General features: G+C 42.7%; 1 protein-coding gene across 1 annotated transcript in view; it reads right to left on the reverse strand.

Annotated features, from left to right (window-relative positions):
• The window catches only part of LOC124790028 (UDP-glucosyltransferase 2-like), a 132,646-nt gene that overhangs the window by 65,405 nt on the left and 46,738 nt on the right, over nt 1-20,503 (reverse strand). The gene's annotated exons all lie outside the window — the stretch shown is intronic.

The following is a 20,503-nucleotide window of genomic DNA, read 5'->3' on the forward strand; positions in this document are numbered from 1 at the left end:
ACCCAAATTAAAAATATATTCGTTCCAATTATGAGTACAATATGTCGTGTCTGCAGTTGTAGGAGGCGGATTCGAGGTAGATCTTTTGTACTAAAAACAGAGAGGCAATTGCATGGGTTAAATTTAGACACTGTCATTTACAGATAGCCAAGCTGGCAAAGGCAAATACGAAACTTTTCTGTTCTGTTTACAATTATTCGTCTATTTGAATACTGTCCTTGGTTCATTGTTCGTCGTGTCTTTTGGCGGATTTCTGAGAGCATTGGTTTATAAAAAGGCGCACCAGGATACAATTTGCTTCGGTGAGAAAGTGGTAATTAGCGGCGGCGGCTGTCTGCACACGTAGTGCGCCACCCGTCCATCTTTCTGCAAGGGACGGAGCTTCCCGGGCGAATAGAACGACCGCTGGCGGCCAACTTGGACGTACGCAGCGTTCGGTGTAGTCAGCGTAAACGCTACCGATCGCTCACAATAGTCAGACAAAACGTTACATTTTTCAGTAAAAAAAATTGTACGTATTGTTGTACTCTTCGCATAAAAAATATGAACGTCTGTGGGGCGTCCCAGAAACGTTGAGACAAACTTCAAGGTGTTGTAGAGGGCCGTCGAAGGTATAAGCGCCGGCGCCCATTTCAGAAACGTCATCCAACGTCGCTAACTTTCGGTTCAGTGTATCTGATTTTCCTGAAAGGGCCGTAACAATTAGACATGTGTGGCGAAACTGTGTCAGCGTCTGGGAGAAGAGGTGGTGCAGTCAAACAGTAAAATCCTGTCTTCGATTTCTTCCTCAAGACACCTCTACAGGCAATCGAATTTTATTGCAACATTACGAGGACACCCTGTGTAGCGGAAATAAAAAAAGATTTTATATTTTTATGTGAAGGGTAGAACAATACGTACAATTCTGAGGTAAGCAGATGCGGATTCGTCCAACTGGACACGACACTGCCAGACCACCACTCCTAAGTCATTCGTTTATACACTATGTGATCAAAAATATTTGGATACCCCCAAAACCATACGTTTTTCATATTAAGTGCATAGTGCTGTCACCTACTGCCAGGTACTCCGTATCAGCGACCTCAGTAGCCATTAGACATCGTGAGAGAGCAGAATGGGAGGCTCCGCGGAACTCACGGACTTCGATCGTGGCAGGTGATGGGTGTCACTTGTGTCATACGTTTGTACGCGAGATTTCCACATTCCTAAACATCCCTAGATCCCTAGGTCCACTGTTTCCCATGTGATAGTGGAAACGTGAAGAGACACGTATAGCATAAAAGCGTATAAGCCGACCTCGTCTGTTGACTGACAGAGACCGCCGACAGTTGAAGAGGGTCGTAATGTGTGATAGCAGACATCAATCCATCGCACAGGAAGTCGAAACGGTGTCAAGATCCACTGCAAGTACTATAACAGTTAGACGGGATGTGAGAAAACTGGGATTTTATGGTCGAGCAGCTGCTCATAACCCACACATCACGCCGGTAACTGCCAAATGACGCCTCGCTTGGTGAAGCAGCGTAAAGATTGGACGATTAAAGAGTGGAAAAACGTTGTATGGAGTGACGAATCACGGTACACACTCTGGCGCTCCGATGGCAGCGTGTGGGTATGGCGAATGCCCGGTGAACGTCATCTGCCAGCGTGTGTAGTGGCAACAGTAAAATTCGGAGGCGGTGGTGTTACGGTGTGGTCGTGTATTTCATGGAGGGGGCTTGCACCCTTTGTTGTTTTGCGTGGCACTGTCACAGCACAGGCCTACACTGATGTTTTAACCACCTTCTTGCTTCCCACTGTTGAAGAGCAATTCGGGGATGGCGACTGCATCTTTCAACACGATCGAGCACCTGTTCATAATGCACGGCCTGTGGCGGAGTGGTTACGCGACAGTAACATCCCTGTAATGGACTGGCCTGCACAGAGTCCTGACCTGAATCCTATAGAACACATTTGGGATGTTTTGGAACGCCGACTTCATGCCAGGCCTCACCGACCGGCATCGATAGCTCCCCTCAGCGCAGCACTGCGTGAAGAATGGGCTGCCATTCCCCAAGAAACCTTCCAGAACCTGATTGTAAGTGTGCTTGCGAGAGTGGAAGCTGTCGTCGAGGCTAAGGGTGGGCCAACACTAAATTGAATTCCAGCATTACCGATGGAGGGCGTCACGAACTTGAAAGTCATTTACAGCCAGGTGTCCGGATACTTTTGATTACATAGTGTACCATCTTCAAGCCGGTTGTCTGTGCGCTGTTCGCTCATTCCAGAATATTCGTCACTCACCAAAAGACCAACTGATGGTGCTACATTTGCAGATAGAGGTTGCCATTAATGGCCACCCCAACTGTGAATCTAATAGTATTTTTCTGCAACTCCTGTAAGTCGACGCACGCCGAGATATGGTCAGAAGACACGACGAACGACGAAAGGCTATCATCAACGCCTGCGCCACACTCACCACTTACTAGAAGCTAACAGTCAGTGAACTGAAGACGGTATTAGTCAGATGAACAACTGCAAATGAAGCAGAGAAAGTTAAGTACTTCAGTTATTCGCTTTTGCCAGCATGGTTGCATGTAATTGCTGTAAATAAAAGAGTGTGAATTTTAGCCTTGTAGCTTTATTTTTTTTATGTTTCTAGTAGAAAGGACTACCTCGTATCCATCTCCTGTAATCGCAGACGAAACAGATATCACTGGCGGCAAGGATGGGATTGGCAGATATCTGGAGGCTATTGAATTAATCCAAGCAGGCTTAATGAGACATGAGTCGTATGCTTTTTTTTTTATGAGAAACCTGTTGGCAGAAAGTAATCTCAGTAACTGCTAATTTTCTTTCAGAAGGCATAATAAGCGTTTAATTATTCTTTTCCTTTCAGACTGGAGCATCATACAAAATGCAGCTCGAGCAGCACTTCTATACATGCAACATTTACATTGAATCTCGTCATTCATTTTTCTTGCCGTGATTTGGAGTAGAAACCTTTGGACTCTGTAGAAAATTGTTTTCTGAAATAGAGGCGCATACTTTGTCCCATGCTGAGCTAGTCAATAAATTAAACGAATATGTGGCTGCGACTCTCTACAATTTTTTCTGAACATGTACACAACAGTCCTATACAGAATGTACAGCAGAATTTAAAGGAATGAATAGAAACTGAAAATTTAATTATACTTATGGAATATCATTTCGATAGGAAATGCCTCTCAGTGCCATTGTCCAAAATATAGCAGACAATGGAGTGAGAGCAGAAATCTTAGAGCACCGCATTCCCTGTCTGAGTAACGTACTACAAGGGACTGAAACTCAGGAGGTAAGACACACCGCAGAGCTGAGTTTCCATGCACTCGTAGTTGCCGTTGTGAACGCTAAGATCATAACTGCAGAAAGAAACGTTTTCAAAAGTTCAACTGGATATGCGCATCGTTTACTGCAGATACGGGTTACACTGTTAGTGAGGATATAAACTTCACATTAGATTCTTCGCAGAAGAAAGAAAAATTTAGTTTTGTTCTCATGAAAATAGAAGACTTTACAGATTACAGTACTTGGTGACCAAAATTCTACAAAAAGTCTTGGCTTATTAACGATTATTATGGTAAAGGTATTCCAAATGAGCAAAGGTACACCACAGCTATCTCAACGTAAGATAGACATAAATGGCCTGCGAGATAATAGCTTTTATACAACGGATTCTCAGGTAAATTTAGACCTTCCCACGGAGCCTGCCTACAAATCAAAACTACCCAAAAATATCTTAAAAACGGCTGATACGAAAAGAAATAAATTTTCATTCTGGAAGAGAGGATTCAGTTCTGGAATGGAATTTTGGCATATTGACAAAAAAGATAGATGAAACTGAAGAGACTGTTTTGAATCCATGAACTTTTTTTCAAGTAATAATGTTTAAAATGTACAATTTTAAAAATGGCTTTGAGACAGCAACCATACAAGAAGATGATATGAATAACACAGCCAACAGTTGCAAAAGATTTTACTTTAACCTGGTTTCGACATCGATGTGGGTGTTTTCATCACAAGGTTGCAAAACCATTAACATGGAGAAAATACAAGGATAGATGGTTATTATATCGAAGATATTGACGTCATGGACTCGTTTAGGCTTATGGCCTGTAACCGATAAATGTAATTAATAAATGATCATCAAAGGACAAGTTACTATACTTGTACTTTTTTTTCTAAGAGATGTTATTTATGTCTAACAGCAATTGCTCGTTCTAATTGTCCTATATAATAGGCTGGACATGTGTCAGAGCGAATGTTTTAGTTACCTGAGTTTTGCAAAGGAGAATGTAGCGGTTTCAAATCATGAATAAGATTACTTTTTAATCAATTATTAGTACAAAATGTTACTTCATAGTCATATTTGTTTTGGAGAAGTCGATGAATGCTCCTAAGATACAGGTCTTAAAATCGGTATAGAACACTTTTTTTTCATTACGTTCGTTTTTAGGAGAAATGCCAAGAGTTGTGATTCTGTTATTGGTTTTAAAATATAATCCGCTATGATTGGTTCGTATGCATTATTGGGTGCAGTATTTTTAATCAAATTAATCTCAGCATCGAGGTTTTCATCAGATAGAGTAGAAGAAACAGCTGTATGGGTGGAATAATGGAAAAAGGCTTTTTTGTGAGAGTGAGGGGGTGTCGAACAGGACGGCATTATTTGGTCAGTGCTGTTTTTTTTTACGAAAAATATGGAAAGAAATTTTGTTATCAACTATTTCTAATGTTGGATCCAAATAATTTAACTGGCGGAACTCGTTTTCGAGCTCACGTGTGAAAGGTCGTTAAAGATTCTGAAGAGGCGATCAGTGGCGTTACCAGCCTTCTGTAAATAATGAAAATGTCGTCTACATATAAGGAGTGTGAAAGAAAACCTAGAGTGGCGACATGTCTGGAGGACGTTGCAGAGTACGCCATAAAAACACGCGCTGCAATATAGTACTGCAGTAAGAGTTGCTTTCTCTGTCAGACAGAATGCCGACATCGTCATAAAAAGGGACACGTTCAAAAAGTGTGTTTACAGAAGAACCGTAAAGTTAATTCATTTCTCCGTAGCCCTCATTGAAAGAAAACGGAAATAAATACGATTTCACGAAGCGAATTCAATAGCACTGCTCCGAACGCAACCTTATGCAAACAGAACAGAAATCGCACGGAGCACGACAGTGAAAGTGCGAAGCAAACCTTCACTGGTGAAATTTCACATCATATTTAGAATGAACCCATTCGAATCGTTTAGTCTGAAAATTCAAGATAATGTACATTCAGTCAGAACTCAGATTTCACACGAGAGCACTACACAAGTATGGGTTTGATGGCACACTGAGTTTCGCGAAGGATTTCAAAGCAAATTTTATACTTGAAGATAATACCAAATTTAAATTTTACAGAGCACGTCTTGTACCGCATGCTATGTGAAGTGAAGTAGCTACTGACCTGGAACGGCTGAAACAAACTGACGTTCAGCAACTCATTTCAGCAAGCCAATGGGCATTTCATCTGGCAATCACAGGAAAGCAAACTGGAAAATTAGAATCTGTGTAGATTTCAAAGCCACTGTCAATGCTGAAACAGTGACAGATTCATTCCCAACCACTTACCGAGGAATTAGACAGGCTAGCAGGAGGATGATTTTTCTCTAAAATAGATTTAGCAGACACTTACCTGAAACTTCGTCTTGACAACGAAGCAAAGGAATTCATAGTAATTAATACTCATGGAGGTTCGTATCGGTATCAGCATGTTCTGTTGGGGAACGCCTCAGCTCCTACATATCACTGACGCTCAGGGCGCACGTCCCATTACCAAACGTTTAGGGACCATCCGGAAGTTACGATCCCCTAACAATGTTCAGGAATTATAAGTAGTGTATAAGGATTAATTATTTAGTAAGTTTTATCCTGAACGCAGCTGAAATTACGGCACCACTGCATCGCCTCACGCATAAAACTTCCTTCCAAATGGACTCACGAATGCGAACATTCATTTCAGAAATTGAAGAACGTTCTGTTTAGTCACCCTTGTCTTATACACTTTGATCCGAGCAAACCAGTAGTACTGGCAATAGATACATGTTCACACCGAGCGCCCCATGGCATGTGTGTCGAAAATTTTGAACAAGACTCACGAAAATTGCAGTCAGTTAGAAAAAAAGATTGGCAAACATTTATGGGGTTACAAAGTTTCATCATTATCTGCACGACAGTAGATGGTTTCCTGTCAGTGATCACAAAGAATTAACTGCATTTTTCATCCAGCAAAAGATGTACTAGAGCGAATAGTTCAAAAGCTACAACACTGGTCCGTAATTCGTTCTAATTATGAGTATAATGTGATTCAGTGCCCAATTTCAACGGACGCAAACGCTGATTCTCTGTGTCACTTACTATTTGGCAATGATTTGGAACCTGATGCATCAGACTCATCTTATCTGCAAGCATCAATCTCAATTACAAGCTCTAGAAGCTTTTCGTACTGATCATCAGCGGATCGGTCAAGCAGTAGAAAACAGTTTATTGTTCATTCCTTTTGCTCAAAAATTACGTTCATGTGACTTGTCTCTTAATAAGAATTCAATCTCAGATTCATTGGTTAGACGATACTATGCGCAACGTAAAAGTTTTTCGATCAAACATGTTACACACGGCAATTGAACAAGGAGCACTGATTTCTGCAGCATTACAGCATTAAAAAAATGGTTCAAATGGCTGTGAGCACTATGGTACGTAACATCTGGGGTCATCAGTCCCCTAGACGTAGAACTACTTAAACCTAACTAACTTAAGGACACCACACACATCCATGCCCGAGGCAGGATTCGAACCTGCGACCGCAGCAGCAGCGCGGTTCCGGACTGAAGGGCCTACAACAGCTCGGCCACAGCGGCCGGCATTACAGCATAATCTTTTACGTCTTTTACATAGGAGATACTGGTATATGATCAAAACAAAGCAGCAGGAGGACCAACATTGTATCTAGCAAGGAATTAACAGACAAACTGATCTGATGACTTAGCAATGTCACGCATTTTTCGGAAAACCAGGCAGCGCAGCGCTAAGAAGTTTTCAATTGGGCAACGACGAGAAGATCCTTGGCAGCATAGTCTTTTTGGTCCCTTTAGGAACACGTGATGGCTAATCACAGTCAGCGCTTTCAGCATATATCCTTTTGCAATTCCCGTAAACTCTACAAGCAGCAATGGCACTGTCAGAGCACTCACTCTTTCTATCTCGAAGGATTATCGCAAGTCATCGTTTAATCATCGTTTCAGACAATGGTCCTCAAGCTGGAATGTCAGAGAATCTGTCAACAAAACGGGATTTAGTGTGTTAGAATGATTCGTTCTCTCCTCAGTCGAATGGCAAAGCCGAGCGCTTTGTACACACTTTGAAGGCTGAGATATCCAAACTTCGTGCTCCACAGACAAGAGACAGTGTGCTATTATTATTCCTCAGTACTTATCGTACTATGTCTATGGGAGACAAATCATCATTACACTTTAATGCATTTAAAACATTCTCAGAACGCAACTTCAGAGGCAAATTTCATAATGAAGTTTCACAAAAAAATGCAAGTCTTCTATCGAATATACAAGAAGCCACGCAACTGGAAGTCAGGACGCGTCATTCAAACTACCGGCTGAGAAAACTATAAAGTTTAGGAGAAAACAGGCACGTTTAGACGGTGCCAAAATCAATTTTGATTTCTTGAATACATTGAACCTGCCGTAGATTTTCTTTTTTCAGAGGCGCTGCTGGAAAACCAGTCCACTGCTTATAGACAACCATTGCCGATAGCAGAGGTCCTGACGTCTGAGCCACCTAAAGATACAGCACCAATGGAGGATGTGCCAGCATCACCTAAAGTGGCGTTAGCCCGTCCGCTTGTACCGCAACAACAGCCGACTCAGCTGCCAATGGAGCATCAGTCTCCATTGTCAGTGACATCTTTCATAGATATCGAGTGATCATCACCATCAGCTTCATCCTCATCAGCGCGAATGCAGCAGTCTCCTGTGGTTGTGGATGGGCGTCCTATTCCTGGTTTTTCTGCAGATATACCCGCAAAATTTTCAAGACTAATTTCGGGGCACGGGTTGGATGGCACCCATCTGCCATAGTCACTTGTCCAACCTCATCACTTCCGCAGTAGCACAGGCCTTTCCTATCTCGTCGACCGCTTCCACACTACACGTCAACTATCGAAAGGTGTGGGAGGCAAGAATGCGGGATCAGCAGTGTTTATGTCGACTGCACACGACACTGCAAGGGCGCCACTCCTAAGATAGCCCAGTATAGTAGCTGCCAGCTGTCTTCGCGCTCACTGAAATCTCCTCACTCGCCGCAAAGCCGACTGGTGACGCTACGTATGCAGGTACTGGTCGCTGCTAATGACCACTACGGAAATTTACTATGCCCCGTGATAATTCGTTGCATACAGAGATCAAATCAGAAGACACAAAAAACCTTGGAAGACTGCCTGTTACGCCTGTGCCACAATCATCGATTACTTGATGCAACTGCCGGCCGCGGTGGACGAGCGGTTCTAGACGCTTCAGTCCGGAACCGCGCGACTGCTACGGTCGCAGGTTCGAATCCTGCCTCGGGCATGGATGTGTGTGACGTCCTTAGGTTAGTTAGATTTCAGTATTCTAAGTTCTAGGGGACTGATGACCACAGATGTTAAGTCCCATAGTGCTCAGAGCCATTTGAACTAGATGCAACTATTCAGTGAACCGAGGACAGTATTCAGTCAGTTGTAAAAGCAACAGAGGAAGTTAAGTAAATCAGTTATTTGCCTTTGATAGCTTAGCTACGTGTAAATAAAAGTGTGTGGATTTTACCCACACAGCTATACGTGTTTGTAGTAAGAAGGTGTACCTCGTACCCACCTCCCACTGCTACAGACACACCAGCAGATTTAGACTATGAGACGTGAACAGCAAACGACAAGAGAGAAGAGGTGGCAGAGGCAGAGAAAGTATGGGATACTTTCCAGATACGTTTGACGGAGGGCGCCGAAAAATTTCAAAGAAGGGCAGCTCGTTTTTTATTATCGAGAAATAAGGTAGAGAGTGTCATGGATATGACAAACGAGTTGGGATGGCAATCATTTAAAAAAAAGGAGTTTTCCTTTGCGGCGAGACATTTTCACGAGATTTTAATTTCCAACTTTCTCATTCGAAAGCGAAAGTATTGTACTGGCGCAACCGACACGGAAATAAATGACCATCATAACAAAATAAGACAAAATCAGAAATCGTAAGGAAAGACAAGTTTCCATTTTTTCCACGCGCTGTTAGAGTGGGACAGCAGAGAAATAGTCTGGGGGTGCTTCGAAGAAATCTGTGCCAGGCACTTAAGTGTTAATTTCAGAGTAGTCATGCTGACGTAGACGTAAAAATAAAGGAAGAGGAAAAACAGAAAACAAAATATTCAGTCTTACCATATATCGGAAAAGATTAGCTACGTATTTCGTAAAATAAGAGTAAAAACTGGGTTTCTGTCTGAAAATACAATTCAGTCCAGTAAAAGGCATAAATCTGAACCTATGGCAGAGAAAGACAGATGTATGGATCTCATGAAAGAGCTAGAATTTTTTCCTATTGTACTAAGGAAATAAATTCTATTTTGAGTGAACAACTCAAAATGAAAAACAAAAAATACATTGCAAATTTTCGTTATATTTTGCTACGAAGTTGATACTAGTCAAAAGGGCCACTCGATTTGACAGTATATCCGCGTTATTTACAGGTTAGAGATGTTTTACGCTAACGGTTGCTCATGATTCTTTGCTGTTTTATTTTTATTCCTTGGATAGTTGTCCGTAATTGACACTTCATGTATCTGCCTCTGTATGACTACATGTTATTCATAGCGATTATGTTTTTGACATTGCCTTATAATGTAACTTCTTTCGCTAACACAAATCTGGAAATATTGCTTGTATTTTTATTACAGTATTCAAACATCCTTTTCATCTGTAATTTTCCTGCTTACATGACTTGTATACAGCAGGTGCTGGGTAATGGTCTTTGGATGAAACCGGTAGCACAATAAAGAATAAAATAAACAGCAACTTGTAGTGTTATACGATGTAATTTCTACATTACGAGGTGCATTCAAGTTCTAAGGCCTCCGATTTTTTTTCCAATTAACTACTCACCCGAAATCGATGAAACTGGCGTTACTTCTCGACGTAATCGCCCTGCAGACGTACACATTTTTCACAACGCTGACGCCATGATTCCATGGCAGCGGCGAAGGCTTCTTTAGGAGTCTGTTTTGACCACTGGAAAATCGCTGAGGCAATAGCAGCACGGCTGGTGAATGTGCGGCCACGGAGGGTGTCTTTCATTGTCGGAAAAAGCCAAAAGTCACTAGGAGCCAGGTCAGGTGAGCAGGGAGCATGAGGAATTACTTCAAAGTTGTTATCACGAAGAAACTGTTGCGTAACGTTAGCTCGATGTGCGAGTGCGTTGTCTTGGTGAAACAGCACACGCGCAGCCCTTCCCGGACGTTTTTGTTGCAGTGCAGGAAGGAATTTGTTCTTCAAAACATTTTCGTAGGATGCACCTGTTACCGTAGTGCCCTTTGGAACGCAATGGGTAAGGATTACGCCCTCGCTGTCCCAGAACATGGACACCATCATTTTTTCAGCACTGGCGGTTATCCGAAATTTTTTTGGTGGCAGTGAATCCGTGTGCTTCCATTGAGCTGACTGGCGCTTTGTTTCTAGATTGAAAAATGGCATCCACGTCTCATCCATTGTCACAACCGACGAAAAGAAAGTCCCATTCATGCTGTCGTTGCGCATCAACATTGCTTGGCAACATGCCACACGGGCAGCCATGTGGTCGTCCGTCAGCATTCGTGGCACCCACCTGGATGACACTTCTCGCATTTTCAGATCGTCATGCAGGATTGTGTGCACAAAACCCACAGAAATGCCAACTCTGGAGGCGATCTGTTCAACAGTCATTCGGCGATCCCCTAAAACAATTCTCTCCACTTTCTCGATCATGTCGTCAGACCGGCTTGTGCGAGCCTGAGGTTGTTTCGGTTTGTTGTCACACAATGTTCTGCCTTCATTAAACTGTCACACCCACGAACGCACTTTCGACATATCCATAACTCCATCACCACATGTCTCCTTCAACTGTCGATGAATTTCAATTGGTTTCACACCACGCAAATTCAGAAAACGAATGATTGCACGCTGTTCAAGTAAGGAAAACGTCGCCATTTTAAGTATTTAAAACAGTTCTCATTCTCGCCGCTGTCGGTAAAATTCCATCTGCTGTACGGTGCTGCCATCTCTGGGACGTATTGACAATGAACGCGGCCTCATTTTAAAACAATGTGCATGTTTCTATCTCTTTCCAGTCCGGAGAAATAAAATCGGAGGCCTTAGAACTTGAATGCAACTCGTATCACAGCAGCTGATGGTGCTGCTTTGCGATAACTCGGTATGGACTCTAATATTGCTCTCTTACCCGTGGACAACAGCGATTCTACGCTTGTATTGGAAAAGCAGTGTTATATACACAAGTGAAGTGTTTACTATCTGATGCATCATATAGCAGACTCTCTACTAACACAACAAACAGAGTCTGGAGAACGATTAAAAACCTCCTGAAGAAAATTTTCTCGTCGCAAGACCCTATCAAGGATCTTAAGTCTTATTGTGCTGCCCCTCGCCCCCCCCCCCTAGATTATATGGACTTATGAACATCCACAAAAGAGGGGTTCTGCTTAGGACAGTTGTCAGCTCTGCCCAACGCCACTTCAGTCTCCCTATCTGCTCGACAAAGTCATTGACCCTCATTCTTCTCCATATCTCTTCGTTCCTCATCCTGTCTCTCAAATTCACTCCAAGCGCTGGTCTCTCTATTGCCCTTCTACAGACCAGGAGCCGATGTGCTTTGCTTGTTGTCTCACTGTTTCGAGACCATGTGTTTTTACAGGCAGGACGCATAATGTCATAAACTTTCCATTTTACATATATAGGATAGTCGGTTTACGGAGAATGTAATAAAGCTTCCCAAATGCTACCCAGTTGAGGCTAACTCGCCGAATAATCTCTGCTGTCTGGTTGTCTTTCCTAAGTTGGATTTACTATACCCAAAGAATGATTTTCGATGGAGACCATGATACTGACAGGGCTCATGACTCTGGTCTGTTGAAGGTTAATTTTAAGACCTATAACTTCGGAAGTTTCTTTGAATTCTCGGATCATTGTTTTCACTTTGTTTGTAGTGCTGCAAAACCAACAGGGTTGAGACGTCTTCCACCTATTTGATATCTTTGTGTTCCCATGATAGGTACCTGAACACATCCTCAAGTGCTAAGGTGAATAATTTAAGTGAGATTGTGTCTCCTTGAGGGGCGGCTCTTCTCACGGGAACCTTTCCAGTGATCCAGTCTTCCTTTATTTTCGTATGTAGAGTGACATTCTCGTAAATGTAGCGGTTTGAGTTTTTATGTCAGTAGTCGGCGCGGGCTCTATTCATCGCCCTCAACACTGTCCAGGTTTCGATCGTACCGAACGCCTTCTGGTAGTTTATGAAGGCCATGTGAAGTAGGGTGTTATACTACGTACATTTCTCTATCAGTGAGCAGGCAAGTTGAATATGGTCAGTTGTATCGAAATCTTTTCTGAATTCCTCCTGTTCGTAGATCAAAAACTAATACACCTTTAATTTTCGACAATCGTATTGTCTCCGTTTTTGAGAAATTTTCCATGACTCTTCAGTTTTCTCTTTATTGAAATATTAATTTCATAGAAGTGTTCAGGTGTCAAACCTACAACTTTAAGCACCTCGCTCTTAACCTGATCTTCTCCTAATGCCTTACAAATTATTGAGTTGCTTTATATCTGTTTGCATTTCGTTTTTATTTGTAGTTTCCAATTCTTCCGATTCCACATTCATAACAGATCTTCATAATTCATCATGTGGGCTTTGATTGTCACTGATTGACTGTATGACTAGATCTTTACGATAAAAATCCTTGATAGTTTCCATAGTTTTGTCTATTTCAGTAATAACTTCTCCTTGATTATTCCGAATTTTGTGGATGATCAGTTTGCCTTTTGATGACTAGAATGAACGACTCTCATGTTCACAATGTTTATTACTCATTTTAACAAAAATAAATAAATTAGTGCTCTTGCTGAACTAGAGGCAAATGATGGTGAATGAGCACCAAATTCTTTGTATTGAGAGGTAATAACCGACTTCGTACATCCTCGTAAACAAGGCCAGCTTCAGACAAAAGTCTTTGACTATATATGAACATTAAGCTCCAGCAAACTTTGTCGAATTCGGGTACTGTGGTGCATTAGCTGCGATCGATTCAAACTGTCTTCAAATAATAGTCAAATTCGCTTACAGTCGCCTTTGTTTTTTAATCGTTAAGCTGACTGTTATTATTTTCACTTTCCACTTCATTTCCAAAACGTGTCGTGACCTTTGCGAGTCACTGCTATCTAGTGGCGTCACCGCGTAAGGTACATTTATTGTGAATTTGCGGCCATAGATGCCATGCAGCTCAGGCCAACACACCGAGTAATCTCTGCTGTCTGATTGTCTTTCCCAGGCTGGATTTCATGTCCCAGATAAATGTACCCATGTACTACATTCACATCATAATTTCCGATGGAGGCCATCATGCTTCAAGCGCCGGCTTCTTGATGATAAATTTGTGCAACGTCGGGCCGACATGGGCGCAAGAGCTGCCGAAACAGCGTGTACAGTAGGACTGAAAGTAACTGTTGCTGCTTGTCGCCGTCAAAACCAGCCCGCTGGCGCTAACCTAATGTGTATCAGTATGTGACTTGAAGAGGCGCATTCCCGAAACATATGCACACTGCCGATAATAAATAAGGGGCAGTCTTTAAGGGGACCACACCGTCGTTCAGGTCGAAAAAACTCGATTTTCGGTTTTCATAATATTTCGATAGATTAAAATTTTATTTAAGTACTCTGAAAAGGATTTTGCTGAAAAAAATTTTTTTCGAGCATTTAAAGAGCATTTTCCTACCACGTGTGTTTATGTGCCAGCCCACTTTTCTGTCACCCACTTTTCTGCATATATTTTAGACCTTTATGTCCCCTACATTGCACGTTAGGGACGTTTTTTTTTACTTCCGAGTGTGTTGGCTATCCTTGTAATGATTTCTAAATTTGTACAATGTAGACAGTGTGGTGAGTCACAGAGTGTGAAAATTTGTGAGAGTGCCAGTGCGAGAAAAGGCTTTGGATTTAATTTGCACTAAATGCTCAGCTGTGATTTCATTTATGAGTTCTTCAAAATCAGATGCAAGTGGCCCTTATGAAATCAATAATAGTGTGATTGCGAGTAGTTGTTATACTTACATTTGCAGTGCTTGTTTACGTGTGTCTTGTTGTGTTTATTGAAGATGACGAAACGTGGAGGCATTTTCAAGAAATGACAATTAAGAGGAAACAAGTTTAGAAAGCTTTATGTACAAGAGGTTATGTCGCCTGGCAACGATGTTTCTAATTGTAATTCTTCAACAAGTGCATCATCAAAGGAGCTCTCACCATTTCAAGAGAGTTACAACGAATTAACTGTAAGTGACGTGGGGTGCAGTAACACTGTGATAAATTTGAGAATATTATCAGATGTGATTTCTAAATTTGTACAATGTAGACAGTGTGGTGAGTCACAGAGTGTGAAAATTTGTGAGAGTGCCAGTGCGAGAAAAGGCCTAGCAATTGCTTTGGATTTAATTTGCACTAAATGCTCAGCTGTGATTTCATTTATGAGTTCTTCAAAATCAGATGCAAGTGGCCCTTATGAAATCAATAATAGATTAGTTTATGCCTTACGATCCATTGGCAAGGGCATGGCTGCAGGGAGAACATTTCGTTCAGTGATGAACTTACATCAATCACCAAATAAATTTGAAAAACTGATTGCAATATTAGAGAAAGCTGTATGCGAGGTCAGTGAGGAAAGCATGAAACTGGCTGCTAGGGAAGCAGTGGAAGAAATGATGGATGTTCGGATATTGCAGTTGCACTTGATGGAAGTTGACAGAAAAGAGGACATACTTCTCTGAATGGAGTAGTGACTGCCACGAGTCCAGACACCGGTAAAGTGTTACATGTGGAGATAATGTCTAAGTATTGCAAATGCTGTAAGGTCAATGAACACAAAGAATACAACTGTGTGGCTAATTTTAGAGGAACAAGTGGTGGTATGGAAGTTCATAGAGTACAACAAATATTTCATCGCTCCGTAGAAAAAAGAGGCGTACGGTACACCAAATATTTGGGCAATGGTGACAGTAAGGCATACAACAATGTGGTGAACTCTAAGCCATACGGAGATGCCATTACTAACAAAATAGAATGTGTAGGCCATGTTCAAAAACGTTTGGGAACAAGGCTGAGAAAACTAAGTGCTGATATGAGAGGAAAAAAATTAGAAGATGGAAAACTGTTGACCGGATAGGGTCAGTTAACTCAAACTGAAATAGAACACTTGCCGGTATACTATGGGCAGGCAATTAGGAGAAATAAAGAAAATCTGGAGGCAATGAAGAGAGGTGTTTGGGCCATATTCTTCCATAAGTCCTCTACTGATGATAAGCCACGTCATGGATTATGTCCATTAGGGGAAAATTCGTGGTGCAAATACAATAGGGCTCAGGCAACTGGAGCATCTTATTCACACCAGCATTCTCTTCCTGCTGCTGTTATTACCGCAATTAAACCTATTTTCAGAGACTTGGGTCATCCTGACCTTCTAAGGAAATGTCTGCATGGGCACACACAGAACCCAAATGAATGTTTCAACAGCATAATTTGGAACCGCCTTCCTAAATAGTATTTGTAGGCATGAATACAATGAAACTAGGAGTTCATGGTCCTGTTATTGCATTCAGTTGTGGTAATATTGGAAAGCGTTGGGTACTGAAAAAGCTGGGAATTAATCCTGGTGAAAATGTGATCACTGGGCTGCAACACTGCGATAAAATGAGGACAGCCGATGCAAACAGGTCTGCACCTAATATGGCCAAGAAAGCAAGTCAAACATCCAGGAAGTTGAAAAAGAAGCTGGAAGACCTGCTAGAGACCAAAGACGGGCCATCATATGCAGCAGGACAGTTTTAATTAACTGTAAGTAACAAATTTCACAAGTTTTTCTTTAAAGTCAATTTCGTGCAAACTAAAATGTTCAGTACATATGCCCCATTATATCAGAAACTATCATAGATAAATGAATTATATTTTCAGAGACTCTGCATAACTTAAAAAGCCAACTCTGGTACTACATTCAATAATATTCCCACATTAGGAAGTTCACAAAAAATATTTTCTGCAGAAAAAACGTAATATTTTTTGTTAATAAATTTAAAAAAGTGTTTCTTAAAAACTATAAAATGGATAAAGTAAACTTTAGTACAGTTGACTCTATTAGCATCATGTAACATTCAGTGGAAATATTAAGGTCCTGCATCAAATAGTTTTTTTCAGAAATGGGTCAAATACTTGCCTAAATTAACATGGGTTAGATAGGCAGGGTGTGGTCCCCTTAATGTCAGAGCGCTCTTGGACGACGCTGCTGTGCTACATTGATGGCCACATGAAGCTTCCGACGGAGGACCACAGATCCAGCCACGGTTCGAACCTCTGATTTCGAAACGGACTCGGAGCCAGCCAGCAGCGGGCCTCGCCAGGCCTTCCAGCAGCACGGTCGACTCCTGCCCGGAGGCAGGAGGGTCGCAAACCGGCTGCTGCAGAGGACATCCACCCACCACGGCCTTCCGCCGTCGCGGGGAGCGGGTCGGCGTGACGCGAGTACCGCCCATCACCAGAGGCCGGCGCACGGCCGTCATCGAATAGTTCGCAGCTGGGGTTGCCTGCCTCCCCGTGCCTGTCCCGACTCAGCCACGGGCAACGGGGCTGCGCCCTCAGCAAAGCAGATCAACCAGACCGCCGAGTGAGCCGAATTCGACTCGAGCGGAATTCGATGTGAGCAGAATTCTAGGTGAGCAGGACGACGGCCATCTGTACCGCCTGAGCCAAAGGAAAATTAAATGTTTACAGATTGCCGCAGCGTCTCTCTGCAGCCGTGAACTGCACTGTGCCCTGCCCCACAGCCTCCACTACAGCTTTCCCGTACCTATGGCGACTTCAGCTGTTTCAGTCTCGTCTCTTCTACTTCTTTTAACAGACACTGAAGGAGAACCGCTGCTGGTCGATGATTCTTCGCAAAATTATAACAGGATCTCCTGTCGAGCGCTTTCAGCTTCAACAACTCCAAAGAGTCCGTCTTGAATATTTGGTCTAGACAGGTTACAGTCAAATAATTTCGATCTTCGTTTAAGGAGCTGAAACTACTTTCTAATTCACCTTTAAACGAGTCTGTCATATCTGGTAAGTAAGGGGTTCTTTGCGATGTCTCATTCTTATCTAAATACTTATTTAATGCGGTAACGTGTGGTATTACTTTGGTTACGCAGGAGACACTAGAAATTATTTTTTATAACTTCTCTAAAGGGCTTCAAAAGCTAAATGCACTGTTTCAACAAACACCACTGACGAGACGTCAAACCAGTAAGAGCATTATTATCAGCCACGTACTGCCACGTACGTTTTTGACCCAACAGGCCCTCTACCATTTAAAAGGTGGAGCTACCATTTCACCTATAGTTTAAAGTGTGAGAACTTCTAGTATCAAGATTTTAACAGTAAATTGCCGAAGCATTGGCAGTCACTCTCCAGTAAAGCCGTCGTGCTCAGAGTACACTCGGAACAGAGAGATGACACAAACTGAAGTAAAAAGCTCCAAAATATTTGACGAGGCATGGAACGAACACACATCAAAAAAGTTTTGCATCACCTCGGTTCCGAGAGTTCCGGAACCTGTACAAGAAAATGGAAAAGAGATCAACATAAACATCATTTATGCCCTTTTTACTGCTCATGACACCCACACATTCCATGTTGTACCACAATACAGCGAGACCTTTAGAAGTGATGGTCCACATTGCTGTACACATCGGTACCTCTAATATCCAGTAGCACGTCCTCTTGCCTGTATTCGTCGTGCCTTACTATCTGTTGGTCCAGATTGTCCGTAGATCGCTCAGAGTGGTTGGTGCGTCACGTCATCCATAAACTTCCTTTTTCAATCTATTCGATAAGATTCAGGTCTGGAGAACATGCTGGCCACTCTAGTCGAGCGATGTCGTTATCCTGAAGGAAATCATACGCAAGACGTGCACGATGGTGGCGCGAATTGTCTTCCATGAAGACGAATGCCTCGCCAATATGCTGCTGATATGGTTACACTATCGTTTGGAGGATGGCATTCACGTACCGTACATCCGTTACGGTGCCTTCCATGACAATCGAGTCTGACTGCGAAGTTATTTGGACTGGAATAACCAGTCATGTTAATCATCGGATGTTCGGGTCAAATGGCTCTGAGCACTATGGGACTCAACTTCTGAGGTCATTAGTCCCCTAGAACTTAGAACTACTTAAACCTAACTAACCTAAGGACATCACACACATCCATGCCCGAGGCAGGATTCGAACCTGTGACCGTAGCGGTCTCGCGGTTCCAGGCTGCAGCGCCTAGAACCGCACGGCCACTTCGGCCGGCTCGGATGTTCGTACCGGCCACCCGATTCCACCGTAAGATTTTTAGAATGATTCAAAGGAAATCTACGCTCAGTAGCGCGAAAACCGCCGATCATGCAATATTAGTTTGTTTAGACTTTAACCTATCGAGTATTGGCTGGGATGTCTATGAATTCATTGAAGATGACACGGACAGAGAGACTCGTGAAGTAATTCTGAACACGTTTTCCGAAAATTGAATTGAGCATCTAGTTCGACAACCCACAGTGCAAATGTTTGAGATCTTGTAGTTACAAACACATTTGACCTTATCGGCAGTGTCATTATATAGAAAAGGGCAACCCACAGTGCAAATATTTGCGACCTTGTAGTTACAAACAGATTTGATCTTATCGACAGCGTCGTTATCTAGAGAAGGAGTAATCATTATCATACCGACAATGGTTGCTAAAGTTAATAAATCTATCAAGAGGGCTAGGAGGTTTTTTATGCTGGAAACGGTGGATAAGCAGTTGTCATCATACTACTTATACAATGCAAGAACATGTTTTAGTTACAGTATGAAGGACGTAGTGGAATTATGGTAAAAATTAAACTGATTGTAAATCGCGCTGTGGAGAAATACACTAATCAGCCAAAACATTATTACCACCTTCTTAACAGCTTGTTTGTCAGTCTTTGGAACGAAATACATCACTGATTCTGTGTGTCAGGGATGCTACAGGTCGTTATCAAGTTTGTGGAGGTATGTGGCATTAGGTGTCTGACCATAGGTCACGTAATTCGCGTAAATAACGGGCCGCTGATTCGGCTACGCGGTGATTGCGCCCGATAGCGACCCAGATAAGTTCCATAGGATTTACATCAGGCGAATTTGGTCGTCGAGACATCAACGTGAGTTCATTATAATGCTCCTGAAACCACTGTAACACGGTTCTGGCTCCGAGACAAGAAAAATTATACTGCTGAAAAATGACATCGTTGTCGGGGAAGACATCAAGTATGAAGGGATGCAGGTGGCTCGCAGCTGTCAGCGCTTCTTCGATTACCACCACAGGCCCCATGCAAGCGCAGGAGAATATTTCCCATAGCATAATACTACTCCCACCAGACTGCATCGTGGCGCGATGCACCTTGATGACGGCCTTTGTGAAGGCGCCATAGACCTACTCCAGCAAAAACATGATTCACCCGAAGAGCCGACACGTTTCCATTGATCGACGCTCGAATCCCGATGGTCCCGTGCCCACTGAAATCGTAACTGACGATGTCGTTGGGTCACCATGTGAACACGTAGGAATGGTCTGCTGCGGAGCTCCATGTTCAACAATGTCCAATGAATGGTGTGCTCCGAAACCTTCTGCGTCCATCAGTATTGTGCTCTTTCAGCAGGGCTGCCACAGATCGCCACCTATGCTACTTTATAGAGCAGACAAGCCTCCGAACGCCAGGTTCTACATCTGCATCTACATCCATACTCCGCAAGACACCTGACGGTGTGTGGCGGAGGGTACCTTGAGTATCTCTATCGGTTCTCCCTTTTAATCCATACTCGTATTGTTCGTGGAAAGAAAGATTGCCGGTATGCCTCTTTGTGGGCTCTAATCTCTCTGATTTTCTCCTCATGGTCTCTTCGCGAGATATACGTAGGAGGGAGCAATATACTGCTTGACTCCTCGGTGAAGGTATGTTCTCGAAACTGCAAAAAAAGCCCGTACCGAGATACTGAGCGTCTCTCTTGCAGAGTCTTCCACTGGAGTTTATCTAACATCTCCGTAACGCTTCCGCGATTACTGAATGATCCTGTAACGAAGCGCGCTGCTCCCCTTTGGATCTTCTCTATGGCTCTGAGCA

The sequence above is a fragment of the Schistocerca piceifrons genome, chromosome 3, assembly GCF_021461385.2.
Source record: "Schistocerca piceifrons isolate TAMUIC-IGC-003096 chromosome 3, iqSchPice1.1, whole genome shotgun sequence".
Classification (NCBI taxonomy): Eukaryota; Metazoa; Arthropoda; class Insecta; order Orthoptera; family Acrididae; genus Schistocerca; species Schistocerca piceifrons.